Here is a 15,700-nt window from a genome sequence, read left to right as displayed (position 1 = left end):
AACTGAAAACAACAGAATTACTTGCTGATACTCCTTTCCTGTGTGTGTTTTAGGGAACTCAAGAGCAAATTCAGTCAGGGTGTTGTAAACTGGAATAACTCTATAGATAACAGTTGCATTTTTCTGTCAGTGTAGCTGGTATCAGAATTTTTTGCTCACTTTGGAATAATTTTCTGGAAGTCTTTTCCCTTGCTAGACTTTTGTGGCCAAATGAGGACATACAAGGTTGAGATTACTCCCATTCCCACTCCCACTCCCACTACTACTACTACAGCAGCTACTAGAAGTAGTAGTGGAGGAGGAGGAGGAGGAGTAACTAGGCAATTAATTCTACACATTGTAGGATATTTTGGAAGATGAGACTGCAAGAGACTACTTGTGTGATAGCAATATTTGCAGAAGATTGCTGTTGACAACATAACATTAGCACGGTTATAGTCATCTTCAGGGTCTAATGTAAAGACCCTGAGAACTGTTTAAATAAGGACAATGCTACAGAATGCCTTGGGGACAATATCCCAGCTTCCCTGGCATGTTTCTCAGATAAAAATGCCTGTCCCGACTGGTCAGGAAATGACTGCAGTTTTGCCAACAGCGAGTATATCTAAGCAAAGTCATTGCTATTGTGGCTTGAGATGTAAAACAGTCAGAAATCGAATACCTACTGAGCTGCCTCTTCCTGCAATTATTAAAGGGCTCTGCATTGAACAGGAATCTCTCAAAGGGCAAAGGATAGGTGAGTTTGAGCCAGGCTCTCCAGCCGCAGGGTGATGGGAAGGGGTGGTGGAGGCCATTGTGGCTGGGCCACCACGACGCTCCCGGTGGCATCCCAAGGAGCTGGCTTTCTGGCCTGCCTATGAGCTGCCCCTGGAGGTCCTCTTCACCTGGGTGTCCGAGATGTGCAGGGTTCATCCCGTGGCCCTCAGACCCATAGAAACGTTGGTGTGCGGCTCATAGGGTCAAGACAGTTGGCCGTCCCTGAGACGGGGCGTTTTAAGGAGCAAGATGTTGTCTGGCATTTATCGACATATTATCGACACAGCTACGTGGACTGTATCAAGCACAATAAAACAACAATGACCATTTTATTTAATAAGCCTTAAATAGTAATTTGGCATTTGCCACAGGCTTTCTTGTCAGAATCTTCAACTGATTTCTATCTTATTTTCTCCATCCACAAAATAAAACTATTGACATTAGCCTAAGTTGTTTTTTGAGAGGATTAAATGGTTAGCATTTACATAATGCTTTAAAATGTTAAGTGCTCGATTTGTTTAATAAGTCATGATCTCTATTAGCATATATATGATGAAAGACATGAGCTTCTTCCATACTTTGATATACATCTATGCAGCAACAAGCACTGAACATGTTTTAGGCACTTCACAAAATGGTAATATTTCGCTTTTGCAAGCTGCATTTCCTTCAGCCACAGTGAGTTGTACTTTATAATCCTGCTGCTATTTTGCAATTCATAAACAAGTTTCATACAGGTTTAAAACCTGCTTTAAAGGAGTAGTTCAGTGGCAGAAAACAACAGAGCCTCTGTCTCCATATATCTTGTGCAGCATTCAGCCTCTTCCCTGAGGTGTTGGACTTCAGACACGTTTTATTAACATTCAGGAGTTGTACCCTCCTGACTAACCAGCCATTAGCTGGCTCACTGATCCTTAACTGCAGATCACTCGCTCACTTATATAGGCTGCATTTCCCTCAGGTTCCAAAATAATTAGTCTCACGGCTATGGATATGATTCCTGCTTAAAGGAGTGTAGGAGAAGCACCTCTGCCACCGCTGGCGAGCATCCTTATTCGCGGTACATTCCTCCCGCGGTTGATATTCGGTGTGCGCCATAGTCTAATTCTGCTGAACAATTAGGCTAATACCAGACATACTCACATTTGCCTTGCAGCGCAATTTTCAGCGCAGTAAGCAAGAAGTTACACACACACGCAGAGCTCCCATAGCAACATGTTATTGTTAACAGAAGTTGTGTGCATGGCTCCCTGTGCTAAAAATCCACCGAGGACCAATTCAGCTGTCAGATACACAGGGGCAACTCCCACGGGATATCAGGGGAAGGTTCAGAGGGCAGAATGAGCTTATAAAAATATAATGCTGTATTACGGCAATTGGCACCCAGAACACTGCTAAGTCGGCATTGCGAGCTGTCCTGTTTTGAACTGCAGAGGTAAAAGATTGCACTCTCTCTTTGGTAAAAGCTGAACCCACCAGCATCCTCATTACAGAACACTTGAATATTATTTCTCAAATTATGCTCTACTGAAAGGCATGATACCTGCCTGTAGATTAGGGAACTGATGGTGCTTTCTGAAGAACTACAGCAGTAACCTTGGAGAACTGAAATGGGGAAAACCTGTTCTTTATTTCAGAATACAGAAAAAACACTGCATTTAGATACCACAGAGTCCTGGGGTCAACGTCTAGACTTTTGCTCATTTTATATCCTAATGTCAGCAGGAAACAAAATAAGCTTAATGCAAGTACTGATCAAGTAATACAATGAAAATATTTTATTTCAGACCATATATTGCCAACCTCTCCCAAGAAAAAAAAACACAGTAATAATGTGGTGCCTGAAAAGTTTAGTACTGAGTCAACCTAACAAAGACCCAGTGGACTTTATCTGACCATATAAGAGTCTAAAACTTCAGTAACTATTTTGGCTCCTTTTAAATCATTTTATGCCTTCTGTCCAGTGGCCTTCAATTTATTGGATGTATCAAAAGTAATCACAGTGGTAATAGAGTACTCTATAGAAATTGTCTTACAAAATGGATAGAGACCTGCTAAGTGGCTTTTGTTTCTAATATTTACTGTACTCTGTAATTTTAAAGACATTAAGGATGTTTTTTAACTCAGGTTACTAGACATCATGAATAAATGAAAATGACACACAAATAAGCAAACAGGGATAAGTCCTCCCAGGGACTTATCTTACTTTATAAGCTAGAAAGTGTCATTTTCTTTTGGAGATGGAAGCAATCCTCTGCACATGTGCGTATGCCAGGTCTGACATACATATTTCTTACAGGTGTGACTGTTTTTCCTTTCCTGAGTGTGGTTCAGGCATATGAAGCCAGGGAGTCTTTTTATCTCCCTGGGAGGGGAGTACTTGGACAATCTGCATATTTCCTTTCCTTTCCCCCACTGTTTATTAAACTGCACCTTTCTTGATAAGTCATTAAAAAATGTCCATTTCAAGCATTTGCTTTGATCTGTTTTTCTGGTAATTAAATTGCCCACCTTCAAATTCCCATCATTTAAAATAATCCCAGTGAAGACAATTTTCCCAAACTTCAAATATGGGTTTTGAAATCTAGTGTGAAGGGAATGAGTAATGATTCTGTATGTATTCACTTAAACACTGTCTACTTTTCCCATACAAGGAAACTGATTTTCTCACCTGTCATGTTAACTAAAGGCACAACCCAGCAAATCCTTACTTCTGCAAGTCGGTCTTAGTCATGCAGCGATTCACCGGAGTTAGTTGAATGCACAAGATTTGCTCATGTGAATAAGGGTGTCCTGGATGAGATCATTTGGGTGAGCATGCAAATATGCACTGAGCAAGCGTAAGCCCCTGCAATGAGCATTTCCATACTGGTGCTTTTGGAGATGTCCCATGTGAGACAGTAACTGCAGTTCACATAGGAACTGGAAGTGAAAATGAATATAGGTTAAAATATAAATAATCACAGGTGCATGTAACTCAGATGATCTGGCTGTGCTTATTTCAGCTCTTGAGAGAACCCAGCAGTACTAGTAAATACAAAGGGGGGAGATGATACTTGTTTCTCACAACATACATCTAAAAAAAGTCTGCACTTTATTTTAACCTACTACAAAAATAATTACACATTGCATTATTGTGACATACATAGTATATTAGAGAGAAGAAAGCTTATGAGCAACTGTGACAGTCGCGAGAGAGCAAAAAATATAGAATCTGAATGTCCAGCTAGTAATAGTCTACCAAGGCTCTGTAACAATTATATATTACTGTTTACCTCAGCCTTTTATATTTACATATTGGAATGTGTTGGAGGGTTTAACTGTGAGATTGTCAAAAGTAAAAGTACTTTTAGAAAATGAAGCCATGCAATATTACAGGGGAAAAAAGATTTAAAAGTCTTTTGTTCAGATGGAAATACAGAAAACAACACTTTGTTTAAGCAGGATTTTGTTTTCTTCTACTCAAGTGGCGAAGAAGCTTTTGTAAAGAAAGGCTTTCATCTTAAACATGCAGTACTCCATCACAACATAATTACCCTAATTTGTATTCCACTGTAGAAATAGGCTTTTTCAGCTTAAACAAATTACGCAACAATCACTAAGCGTACATGACCAGCATTTTTTTCAGGTAACCTGCTATCAGCTCTGGCTACAGCTTTATCTTGATAAAATGGAAATCCTGTTTTATTTTCCTACTTTTCCCCTAAGGATTATGTCAGTTGGATTGCCTAAAGAGGCATGATGATTCACTGGCTGGAGCAAAGGACAGAGAATCCAGGGATTATTTCCTAGTGCCTTACTAAATCATTATATGATCTGGGTCAAATCCTCACTGCCTTTGGGCCTCTGCTTAGGAGAGGGCCTAAATACACGCTTAACTTCGAACATGCAAATAACCCTACCACACTCAGAAGGCTGTTTAAACAGATGCATGTGGTCCCTGCTGAATAGAGACTGGTTTGCTGCTCTTCTCTTCTGGCTTCAGTCAATGATATGTGTCTGGAAGTATGACAGGACAAGCTCTGTCCCTATCTGTATTTATATTATTTGTCCCTTAGGCTTGTAACTGTGGATATCCTTGCTGTTAGTATACATTCTTCCAATTATTATTACAATTATTATATCATTATCAATATTATTATTCCAATTGTTAATCACACTCTGACTTAGCGGACTGTCAGTGAGGCTTTGCCGTCATCGTGGTCTCCTCTGCAGTCCCTCCTACGTGGGGTGTAATGGGCATGCCTAAATGCTGGGCGGGGGCTAGGGCCAGGACAACGATTTTTCCTGTCTGAGCAGTGAGGGGATGACTTGTGACTGCACTGAGCACTGCTGTTGACTGGAGAATGGACAGAAGTGGTGTGAGGCTCTGCTCCGGGAAAAATTTGAGGAACCAGCAAAATCAGGGTGTCTTCTCCTCCAGTGCTGGGCTGGATGGGTCTAAGTCTCACTGCTGCCTGCTTTCCAAGGTGCAGCTGCAGGAGCAGTGTCTGGCTCCACACAAGCTTAGCAAGATCCCTACAGAAAAATGAAGAAGCCAAGGACACCATCCCAGAGCTGTGGTGGAAAGAGAAAAGGAGGTAGCCTGTCTGGTCATGAGGCAACAGAGCTGGTCTTGGATGTTTCCTCAGGGAATATAAAAGATGCTGCTTTTGGATCTTCCTTCAGCCATAAGAGAGGCTGATTCTCCAAGGAGAAATCTTTCTGAAGTTGATAGTCCCTAGCAGGAACTATGTGAACTAGAAGGGAAAGTTGCTACCTCCAAAAAGAGTGGGACACATCACTGCTCTGCCTGAAGCGCTTGAGAAACTTCACCAGGCAGGCATGCTTATTGATTAATGATTTATTATCACACCCATTATGATCTTCTCTGGCACAGCTGGGACTGGCCGTCAGAACCACAGGGGTTAGTGGTGGTGGCCAGGGAACACCACCTTCTGCAGACCTCTGCCAGCCTCCTTTCTTTTACAGCCATCACTTGCAGGAGAGCACCTGCAGTCACTTTCTCCTACAACCCTCACAGCCTGGTGGGGAGCAGGGGGAGCAGGGAGCCGAGGGTGACCACAACACAAGCAGGGTGGTGCCCTCATCAAAAGTGTCCCACCATACCCGAGCATACGTAAAACTTGGTTACATATGGTACGATACATTACACAATAACATATGGTTATTGTATAACGGTGTTTCTTGGTCCTCCCAGGGGTATATAAGGCTCTCAGCACGATCTGTCATGGCAGTCATGCAGCCAAACAACTACTCACATGATGTAGCACCAGGAACGCTGATATTGCTGGACCAACCCACATGAGGTGCTGTGGTGAGGGCAGTCTCAAGAGGACTCCAGKGCCAGCTCTTGCTCTCAGACTCCAAGTCTTCCTACAGGGAAGCACAAGGATCCCAGAGAGGTTGTGGAGTCTTCTTCTCTGGAGATATTCAAMACATGCCTGGACACGATCCTGTGCAACGTGCTCTAGGTGATCCTGCTTGAGCAGGGGGGTTGGACTAGATGATCTCCAGAGGTCCCTTCCAGCCTCAATCATTCTGTGATTCTGTAATTGCCAGTAAATTATAGGGTATTGCTTTTTTAACCAGGACAGCCCAAGGATGATTGGAAAGAGGGCAAACTACAGGATGGGGAAGGACAAAATCTCAAGGTGTCCAGGTGCCATGGTTACCATAAAGGGAACAGTTCTGTGGGTAATTGACTTCCCTTAGGTGCTCATCCCATCTACAGCAATGACTATGGTTGGGGTGTGCTGGAGCTGGGTAGGGATCCTGACACTTTGGAAAAATTCAGAAGCCACAAAACTATGGAAGTTCCTGAGTTCACCACAGCAGTGGTTTGGATGGTGTGCCCATCTGGGAAGGCAATGGTAAGGTGCATTGTGAGGCTGGGCTCTAGTGCATCTGCCTCCGATCATGGTCTTTTTGCAGCAGTGGGGGCAGGGGGTTGTTGGAACAGGTAACAACACAGTGGCCTTTTCCAGCAAAATGAAAGTGTGCTCCTTTTCTCCACTGGTGTTCTTGCTCTTGGGATGAGGAGTGAGGCTGTGTGACACCTACCTTTATGGGGTCCTCCTCTGGGGACAGTAAGTAAGGTGGAGGAAAACTTGGCAGGGCTTGTGTAAAGGTCCAGGTATGCTCTCTTCAGTGCACCTCTCTAGAGCAACAACTAGATCTGACAGCTGCCCTGGGGCAGGTCTGCTCTGGCCATCTCATCTTCAAGGGTCTCTGTCAGCCCTAATTTATATCAGGCCATAAGGGCTCATTCTTCCCACCCAGTTTCCATGGCCAGCTTCCTGAACCCAACTGTGTAATCAGCAGCTGACTGCCTCCTCTGCCAGAGCTCTAGCAAGGCAGCCTTAGTCACAGCAACGCAACTGTGGTCCCCAAAAAACACTCCAGAGCAATGAATAAGTCATCAGAATTTGGGACCATGGGGTCATTGTGCTTCATATAGGGAGTGACCCAGTCTAGGGCCATTCTTGAGAGCCTGGAGATTATTACTGCTGAGTGGCTGATACCTGTTGGGTAGGGTAAGTGGTGAGTATTAGCTGCATCTGGCTGATGAACCCCCTTTCCCTTGCTTGATTCTCATTGAAGGGTTTGGGGAGTGGGGGCAAGGGTAGCTCTGGGTGCAGGGGATGCTACAGCAGCTTGCAGGGCTGTGATGAACCTCTGCATGCTGACCACAGCTAACTACAGGGTTTGGAGGTCAAGCAGGAGTGTCAGAGGGGCTGTGGCCTAGCTCAGGCACGTCCTTGGTCAGCTCTCTGGGCCATGGACTGAGTGGATAACAACTCTTTGTTTCCCTCAGAGACAGCAGAGGGAGAATGGGGAGAGGAGAGCAAGCAGTGCTGGTGGCACTCTTTCCCCAGCACTTAATATCTTATTTGTGCTCCGGTGCTCCTGAAATCAACACCGCAAAAGCTTGTTTTTGTTAACTCCACCACCCTTTGAACTGCCAAAGTCCAGCCTTTTCTAGCACCATACGGTGAATCCATAGTCCTCCCTGGTCATCACTGGATCCAAGGAGGAATGTGAAACCATAGGCACCAATAAATTGGCACCAGAGCAGGGCTGTAAAGACTTAGAAGGCTTAAAAAGGCCTTTACAAGCAAGCGAGGACTAGTCAGGAGTATCCTCATGGTTGATATGAGGATATCAGCCATGTGTCATGTGTCATGTGTCATGCCAGATACAGAAGATATTGATGATTCTGAGGAAAATGGGATGGAATAATCCACACAAGAGAGACCCATTTGTGTCACAGAGACATGTGACTAGGTGAATGTGCTGCTWGACCTCAAGATTCAACCTTCTTGAACTCCTTTGCACCAGTTTGACATTCTCAGTGCTTCCACCAGAAACCAGAAGAAAAATACATGTCTTTGCTGCTACTGCAGGAGAAGATGTGACCCACCAGTAAGTGCTTCTGCTGCCAGTTCTGGGTCTGGATCATCATCTGGGTCATCATCAGGGACATATATGAGCAAATACTTTCTTTCAGGCATGTTCCATTTTCCTCCCTTGGAGTTTCATTTCCATCTCTGTACTCAGGGGAGTGGTTTCTCCATGTACCCAAGAAGACATATGTCTTCTTCTATGTACCTTTTTCCTCTTGATCAAACCAATTTGCCTCTCTCTAGCCAAAGCTTTCATACCATGGCTGTAATCCAAACAAATGATTTAGCCCTGCTGAGCTTATTGCCTCTTTTAAGGAGCTCCATCTCCTCCTTTAGCTTGTCCACACTCAGGGAGAGTAAATTCTAAAAGTGATCTTAAATTTAAATGTACCATTCTGTTTACTGAGTAACGAACCTTCAGGGAATACTATGGCACCAATTCACCGAGACTCTGTTAGGGCTTGACAGCCCAGACAGCCATTGCACAAATCTTTGTTAGTCCTGCCAAGACTTTTTTTTAATCAAAGGAATTACAAATTTGTGGTTAATCTTTGTGGGTGCTCTTAATGACTTAAAAAGGATCCAGAGCTATTTGAAACTGAATTCACATCACAAGCAGTAAATTTCAAACTACTAGTCAAGCCCACTGTCACTCCATGTGAACAATGTTGCAGGGAAGAGGCTCAGCAAAAATTTTGGCCAAGGTACTAGAGCTGCACAATGAATTTCAGACACAAAAAGTGCTTTGGACCTCCTTGATGTTAGAGATCACTTCTCCAGTTCCTGGACAGATGACTCTCCAGTCATGCAGAACCTCTGGAGGCATCACACAGGTGCTGAGCAGCAATCCTAGCTAGCAGGACTCCTTTACCTTTAGCTCCCCAAACTGGTATTTTCTTTGCTTTTTCAGCACACAGAGCAGAAATTCACCCTCCAAGGTTAGGACTGCCTCTAAGAAGGCTACCACAGTCATTAACATATCCTCCAAATTCACCCTCCCCTGACTCCTCTCCCCAGCTCTAGGGAGTCGTCACAATTACTGCTAAGCATATGCTATGTAAAACTGCTAATCCACTACCGACTGTAGCTAGACTATGACAGACTGGAATCTCTGCTTCATTAAAAACCTTCTTTCTGACTCTATAACATAAAGTGGACATGGCAAAAATGTTTGTAACTCTAAACAAGTGAAGACCATGGGAACAAATTCTATATGGCTTGGCATAATTAATGTGTGATAAAGAGAATGCAAGGAAAGATGCAAACATTTCTTTTAAACCTTTGAAACCGTGGAAACCAAAGAATGAAACAAAGATTGCCTGTTACTTTATTTTTCCCTCGCAGGGTTGGCATCTGCAACTCCCAGACCTACAAACTCTATGAAGAGAAGCACAGACTGGTATCCGGTCACCTTGAGGGGCCAAATAAAGGGACAGAAGAGAAGGCTGTGGAATCCATATCAAGGTGTGGGAAAGTTATGGATGAATGGATGGTGTTCTTCAAGATGGACAAGGACCAGAACATGACATTCACAGAGCAGAGGATGGACCCTATCTCTGAAGGTGGCAGAAAAGACATTTAATTTCAAAGAAAGAGTTTCAGAAATATTGGTGAGAGCAGAGACACAAATTTTTTCCCCGCTAACTGCTCTCCTTAGTTTGCCATGGCTGCTCATAGAGAACTAGCAGTAGATATGGACACAGATATGGCTATACAGAGGGAGAAAGGGATGATAGCCTTCCTGTGAGCAGCATCCAATGAAGCAAACATGATTCCTTGTGGTGCAGTTGTGCTAACTCCTGTTTGGTCCTACAACAGTGTGACATCTCCAGGAGTTCATCAGCAGGGCTTCAAGCCACAGTTAATTTCTGTGCAACGGGGTGAACAGCACAGTGTGAGCCCATGTTTGCTCGGACCCAGGGAGCTGTCACGCTCACCTGGCTCTGTAACACCCTTGTCCCCAAGGTTAATGGAGAGCAACGAAGATCTTCACCCTGGTGCAGTCTGAGGCCTCCCCAATCCACAAGTCTCCTTCAGTATTTCTTTAGAGTTGTATTTACCTCCAGTCTACACTGGTCTACATTTTTTTTCTCCTTTTTGCATTTCCTCTGTGAATTGTATGTTCTTGTCCTTTTTCACATCGAGGAACTCTCCCCAGTGGCCTGGATCTTTGCCACTTTGCTGCAGTCCTGGAGAACCCTTCAGTCCACGAAACTGCAGGATACACAGTTCCCACAGAGATATGCCCCTGCAGCGTCAAAGCAGTTGTGATTCCTGTGCTAATCTGATAAGAAATTTCATGACGTGGTATCACTTCATATCCAAGCATGTGCACCTGCCCAAAAGGCGCACATGCTCTCCTTGGTAATGGCTGCTGTTTAAGGTTGAGTGTCTCACGAGTTGCTTGAAGCGTTCAGTAGGTCACAGCCTCCCAGCCTTCACCCTCCTTCCCATGGACTCTGCAGAATCCAACTAACTCCAAGGCAGATATTGCTTAATTCCTTCTAGGTTTTCCATCATGCTTCTGTCAATAGGTTTTTAATGTCATAAGGATGTGAAAAAGATAAAAGTTCCTTCTGATTCAAACAGTCAGACTGGAGGAGGCCAGGCATGGTCCCCAAGGCAAAAGGACTCCCATTCTGCTAATGCTCCTGCACTTTTCCCCAATCAGACCAGCACGGCAGTGAGCAATTTTGCCACAGTGTTAGGGCTCTCAAGGCACCAATTTGCCTTCAGGGCCCTGACCAGCCTCACCTGGGGCCTTCACCCACCCCCTCTGCCCATGGCCTGGGAGGTCCATTTAAGCTCAGGTCTGAGCACCTAGACTTGGTTTGAGCCATGTTGTTGTAGGTAGGCTTGCCTCCAGTCCTGGCTCTGGCTCCTGCATGGGTGTTGGACCACTGTTGCAGTCCTGTCTCTAGCTCTTCCTGACAGGACCCCCCAGGGTGCCCTGGACCTGATTCATTACGTTGCCATGTCTGGGACTGTTGGTGGACCCTGTTACCAGCACCAAGCTCTGCCCACCCTGTTTGGCTCCTGTGGGACGGTGCCATGGTAGTGAGGGCACTGCCCCTGAGTGGCCTCTGATGCCCCACAGCACCAACAGCTGCTCTTGGCTACCTGAGCCCTGTTACCCAACCTCTCTGGCTCCTCAGGGGTGGGTATTAAACCACTCCTGAAGCCAGGTTTGGGCTGTCCCAGAGCAGCCTAGGAGGGCAGGGGGACAACCAGGCGAATCCTGAGTGGTACAAATTAATGGTGTGTATGGTTGTACAACCCTTGGTGGCTGCGGATTGGAGGGGCAGAGGAGCCCTGGAGACCAGGGAGGATCTGGGTGCCTGCGGGGAGCCCCAGTGGCTGGGGTGTTTCAAGCTCTCCTGAGCAGCCCCAGCAGCTGGGATGGTTCAGGCTGTCCTGGAGCAGCCCCAAAGGCTGTGTGGCTGGGGGGTCCAGGTTGTCCCCAGATAACTAGGAGGTGAGGGGATCAAAATGTCCCAGAGGAGGCCTCCCCAACATGGGGGTTGAGCCACCTCTGAGGAACTCTGGCCGGAAGGATTCAGGATATCCCTAAGAAGCCCCAAAGCCTGGTGGGGGATCAGGCACCCTTAAGCAGCCCCAGAGCTCAGGCTGCAGAAGGAGGTCAGGCTGTCCCTGAGGAGCCCCAGTGCTTGGGCAGTTCAGGCCCTCTCCAAGGAGGCCTGGCCTCTGAGAGGACTTCAGGCCACGCTGAGGAGGCCAGGGGCCTCAGGCTGCCCTGAGGAGCCCCAGAGGCCAGGGGGAGCACCGAGCTTGCTCTTAGGAGCTGGGAAGCCTGGGCAGAGGGAGCAGAAGGGACTAGACCCCTCCAGGACCAACAGAGGCCAGGTGGCCTGGGTGGGCTTCAAACCACCCCTGAGGCCAGGAGGCCGTGATGGGCATCAAGCTACCTCTGACATGTGTGTGGGGATAGGGCCCCCCAAGGAGCCTGGGCAGCGGGGTGTTCCCACTGCCCCAGAGAGCCCCAGAATCTGGGCAGCAGGGTGGGGAGTGGAAATCAAGCCGTCCCTGAGGAGCTGGGAGATGATAGCTTGAATCCATCCTCGCTCCCTGATGTCTAGGGCTACTCTGGCTTTGGGGCTCCGCTGCGGCGGCTTGACGCCCCCGTCCTCTGATTCTTGACTCTCTGAGGTGAATCTTGCATGAAGCGTGTCTCTTCACAGTCAGGATTTTCTGCAGATGCTTAGGGCAGAGATGTACAGAGGTATCGACTTGGCCGACTCCAAGGCTGAATTACTGTCTCTCGCAGCATGTTGAGCTGAATGCTGATAGCAGCAAAGACTGTTTACAGAATATATAACAGATACTTCAAAGAGCTTTTCCTATCTTTGAGTTCTTCAGTCACAGGCTTTTATGCATAATGCATTTTATGTTCTATAAACCTCATACAATATATTCCTTATTAGATAAAGGCAGAGGGATTACAATTACTCCACTTTCTCTCTGGGTTATAGCTTAGAAGTCAAATGATGATACAACAACTCACATTTTCTGTCTAAAGTTGGAATTAAATTAGAAGACTAAGGTATCTTTCTGCTCAAAAGAAGGGATTGATGAAATTCTTAGCATTAGAAACTACAGTTCCTCTGGCATCCGTTCAAAATGAGAGAATAAGTTGCCCAGTATTCCAGGCCCTTAAACCTGCTTAACTTTGTGCATATTAATAACTTCAGTAACTGAGACAGGACTATGTTTTGAGAGTTATGTTATTACACATGTGCTTATGGACTTGCAGAACTAGGGTCTCTGTTTTTATCCAAACTCATAGTTCAATTTTTTTAGACATTTTATTTTTGTAATTTTTTTTGGTACCTCTACAATTTCTTTAACAAGGGTGGTGTTAACCCCTCATTGTTTTTGAAATGCTCAGCAGTAGCTAGGTATAAGCAGTACCCATTTAGATTTAGACTAGACAAAAAGGCAGTGAAATCTGTCAGCTGAAATCATAATCGTGCTGAAAGCAGAGCACTTCTTGTGCAAACGAAAGACGATTGGCATTCTTGAGTTTTCTTCCCAGTGCCTTCCACATGCAAGGGGTTTCGCCTTAGCTTCACTTGGAAACTGGCTTGCATTAGACCGTTTCACACTGTAGCAAGCTCTTTATATACCCAGCTGCCTCCAAAGTTTCCCTTTGCTGCGGTGCCTTTGTGTAATCGCAGCCAGTTTCCCTTTGCAGCTGCGGGGAGCCGCCTTTAATGTGCCACCGTAGGTGGCTGCTTGCACCTCAACCAGGGCCTGCAAACACAATCTCGTCCGCGGAGCAAGAGCAAACGCCTGGGTGATGCCACGTGACTGTTTACTTTGCAAATGCAGGAGGAACTGATGTCAAGTGCCTCAGGATATGGTTATAAGGTAAAAACATGATGTTATGGTGCACGCCTCTGGACGTCTCATCTATCTCACATAGCCCATGGAGAAGGACAATGCAATGCCTCCCTTCTGCTCTGCGTCTCCTGTGCTGACTTTCATGACTTTGCATGTGTGCTGATGAATTTGTGGTGCCTGCTTGTGGATTTGAATTGCAGATATTGTGACCTACCTTTAGATATATTAGTTTTCTTGCATTATTTCCACCTGTACAGTTGTGATATAGGCTATTAATACATCAGGGCAAATGCATGCAAATACTTGTAGTAGAAGCAATACAATGCTATTTTTATTTCTACTACTCACTTGGGGGGGAAGAGAGAAAAATGCTTTCATGTACCTTCACTGTACAGCAAAGATAAAAACTAGTATTCCACTTTCCATCACTACTCAGCTTTCCCCTCTTTTCACTTTGAATATAAGTACTGACACAAGAGTTTAAAAGTGATGTCAAAAATAATAAATCTAGGCCAAATATTTCAATGTCCTATGTAAATGTAGGTAGGAAATTGTGTTCCACTGAGGGGATCATGCAATTAGACTCCTATGAAAATATCTGAAGTTCACATTTGGGTGAAGCTAAGCTGCTTGGCAGCTTGCATCTCCCCTCCATGCTGCACTTTGCCATGGGAAGTTGTTCAGGGCCATCTCTGGGCTCTTTGCCCTGGCTTTCACCGCAGGATATGAATGTACTCAGAGTCATGGGATAAAAATGCAAGGATTAACACAATGTGTGAGTTCAGGGAGTGATGTGCTCTCATAAAACCTCTCTAACAATAGTTAATGCAAGATGCATCAAAGGTTAAGGTGGAAGAGACTCCAAAATAGGCAGTTAGACACTTGTCTACAGAGAAAACGTCCTCTTACCATACCTGAGGATCTACCTTGTCTAAAAGCCTGAAGGGTTTATTCCTAGTGTAACTAAGTACACTGCCCATATACACACTCTTTCCCTATAAATGTCACTTTTTGTTTTCTTCTAGCCCTGTTGGGATCTTGTGGCAAAGCATTTCCATGGGCAAATTGCAAACTGCTGATGTCATATTCCTTTTTTACCTAATTGTCTTTCCATTGCAGAAAAAGTAGGCTTGCTCTGCTACTGTAGTGAGGATAAAGACGACCACCAGTTTCACCCTGTTTTTGCAAGTCACCACTGTTTTAGCAATGCTGTTTAAAGGAAAAGCTGTTCCTTTGCCTGGCGAGCATTGATTTTAACCTCATAGATCACATCTTTTCTACATGTCAGCGCTGTGGGGAGTTGTGTCTCTGCTGTGTTTTGGCAAAACTCTGTAGTTATAACAGTCATGCTCCTTTTGCACTCTCCTCATGGTCAAACGCACACTGCATTTTGGGGACTGACAATTTATTTGGCAATTGGCACCACAGTGTCACCTCTGGCCTAAGACCCGGGCGACACGCCGCCAGGAAATCGGAGCCCCACTGCCCTGGTCACACAGGAAGAGGCTGTCTCGGACTATAATTTGTCAGAGAGCTGAGCCGTAAGTAGTCCCCGGAGATGACTGGAAAGGGAGGCCGCGTGGCATACCCCGGAAAGCACTGTCTCTCTCTCCTGCCCCTCCTCATGCCAGCCTCGCTGGGATTTCATAGCGCAGCAGCTTGCACCAGCCATGGGTCAGCACAGTTACATTTTTTAAGACAACTCAGAGGGGTGGCCACATCCTCCCTCTGCAGTGATGTGCCTCTGCAGCTCTAACTCCTACCATACACAGATGCAGAGACGCAAATACAAGTATGCATGCACAGCTGAAAGCCCTTACACTGCTGCCCCCAGACAGATGCAAGCTCCACTCACAAGCCTGCACTTACACAAGATGCTATATACACACATGCACAAATGCAGCTTAACACAGAGGGGGGATGTATGTACACATGCCAACTTGAGATACACTCCTACAGAAGCTTGCACGCAGCCAGAGTCATGCACAAATGCAGCCCCTGAGGCACACACCCAAGGGCATGCAAACATGTGACCCCAGAAGCATGCATAAAACCAAACACCAACGCGACTCCAGAAGCAAGCACAAATGCAAACACCGAAGCTCGCCCCCAGCGGCGCGTACCCGGGGCATGCACCCACGCAGACCCCCAGGCGCAGTCACGCCGGTGGAGGCGGG

This window comes from Apteryx rowi, unplaced genomic scaffold (assembly GCF_003343035.1).
Source record: "Apteryx rowi isolate R43461 unplaced genomic scaffold, aptRow1 scaffold_144, whole genome shotgun sequence".
Lineage (NCBI taxonomy): Eukaryota > Metazoa > Chordata > Aves > Apterygiformes > Apterygidae > Apteryx > Apteryx rowi.
This window is presented reverse-complemented; position numbering follows the sequence as displayed.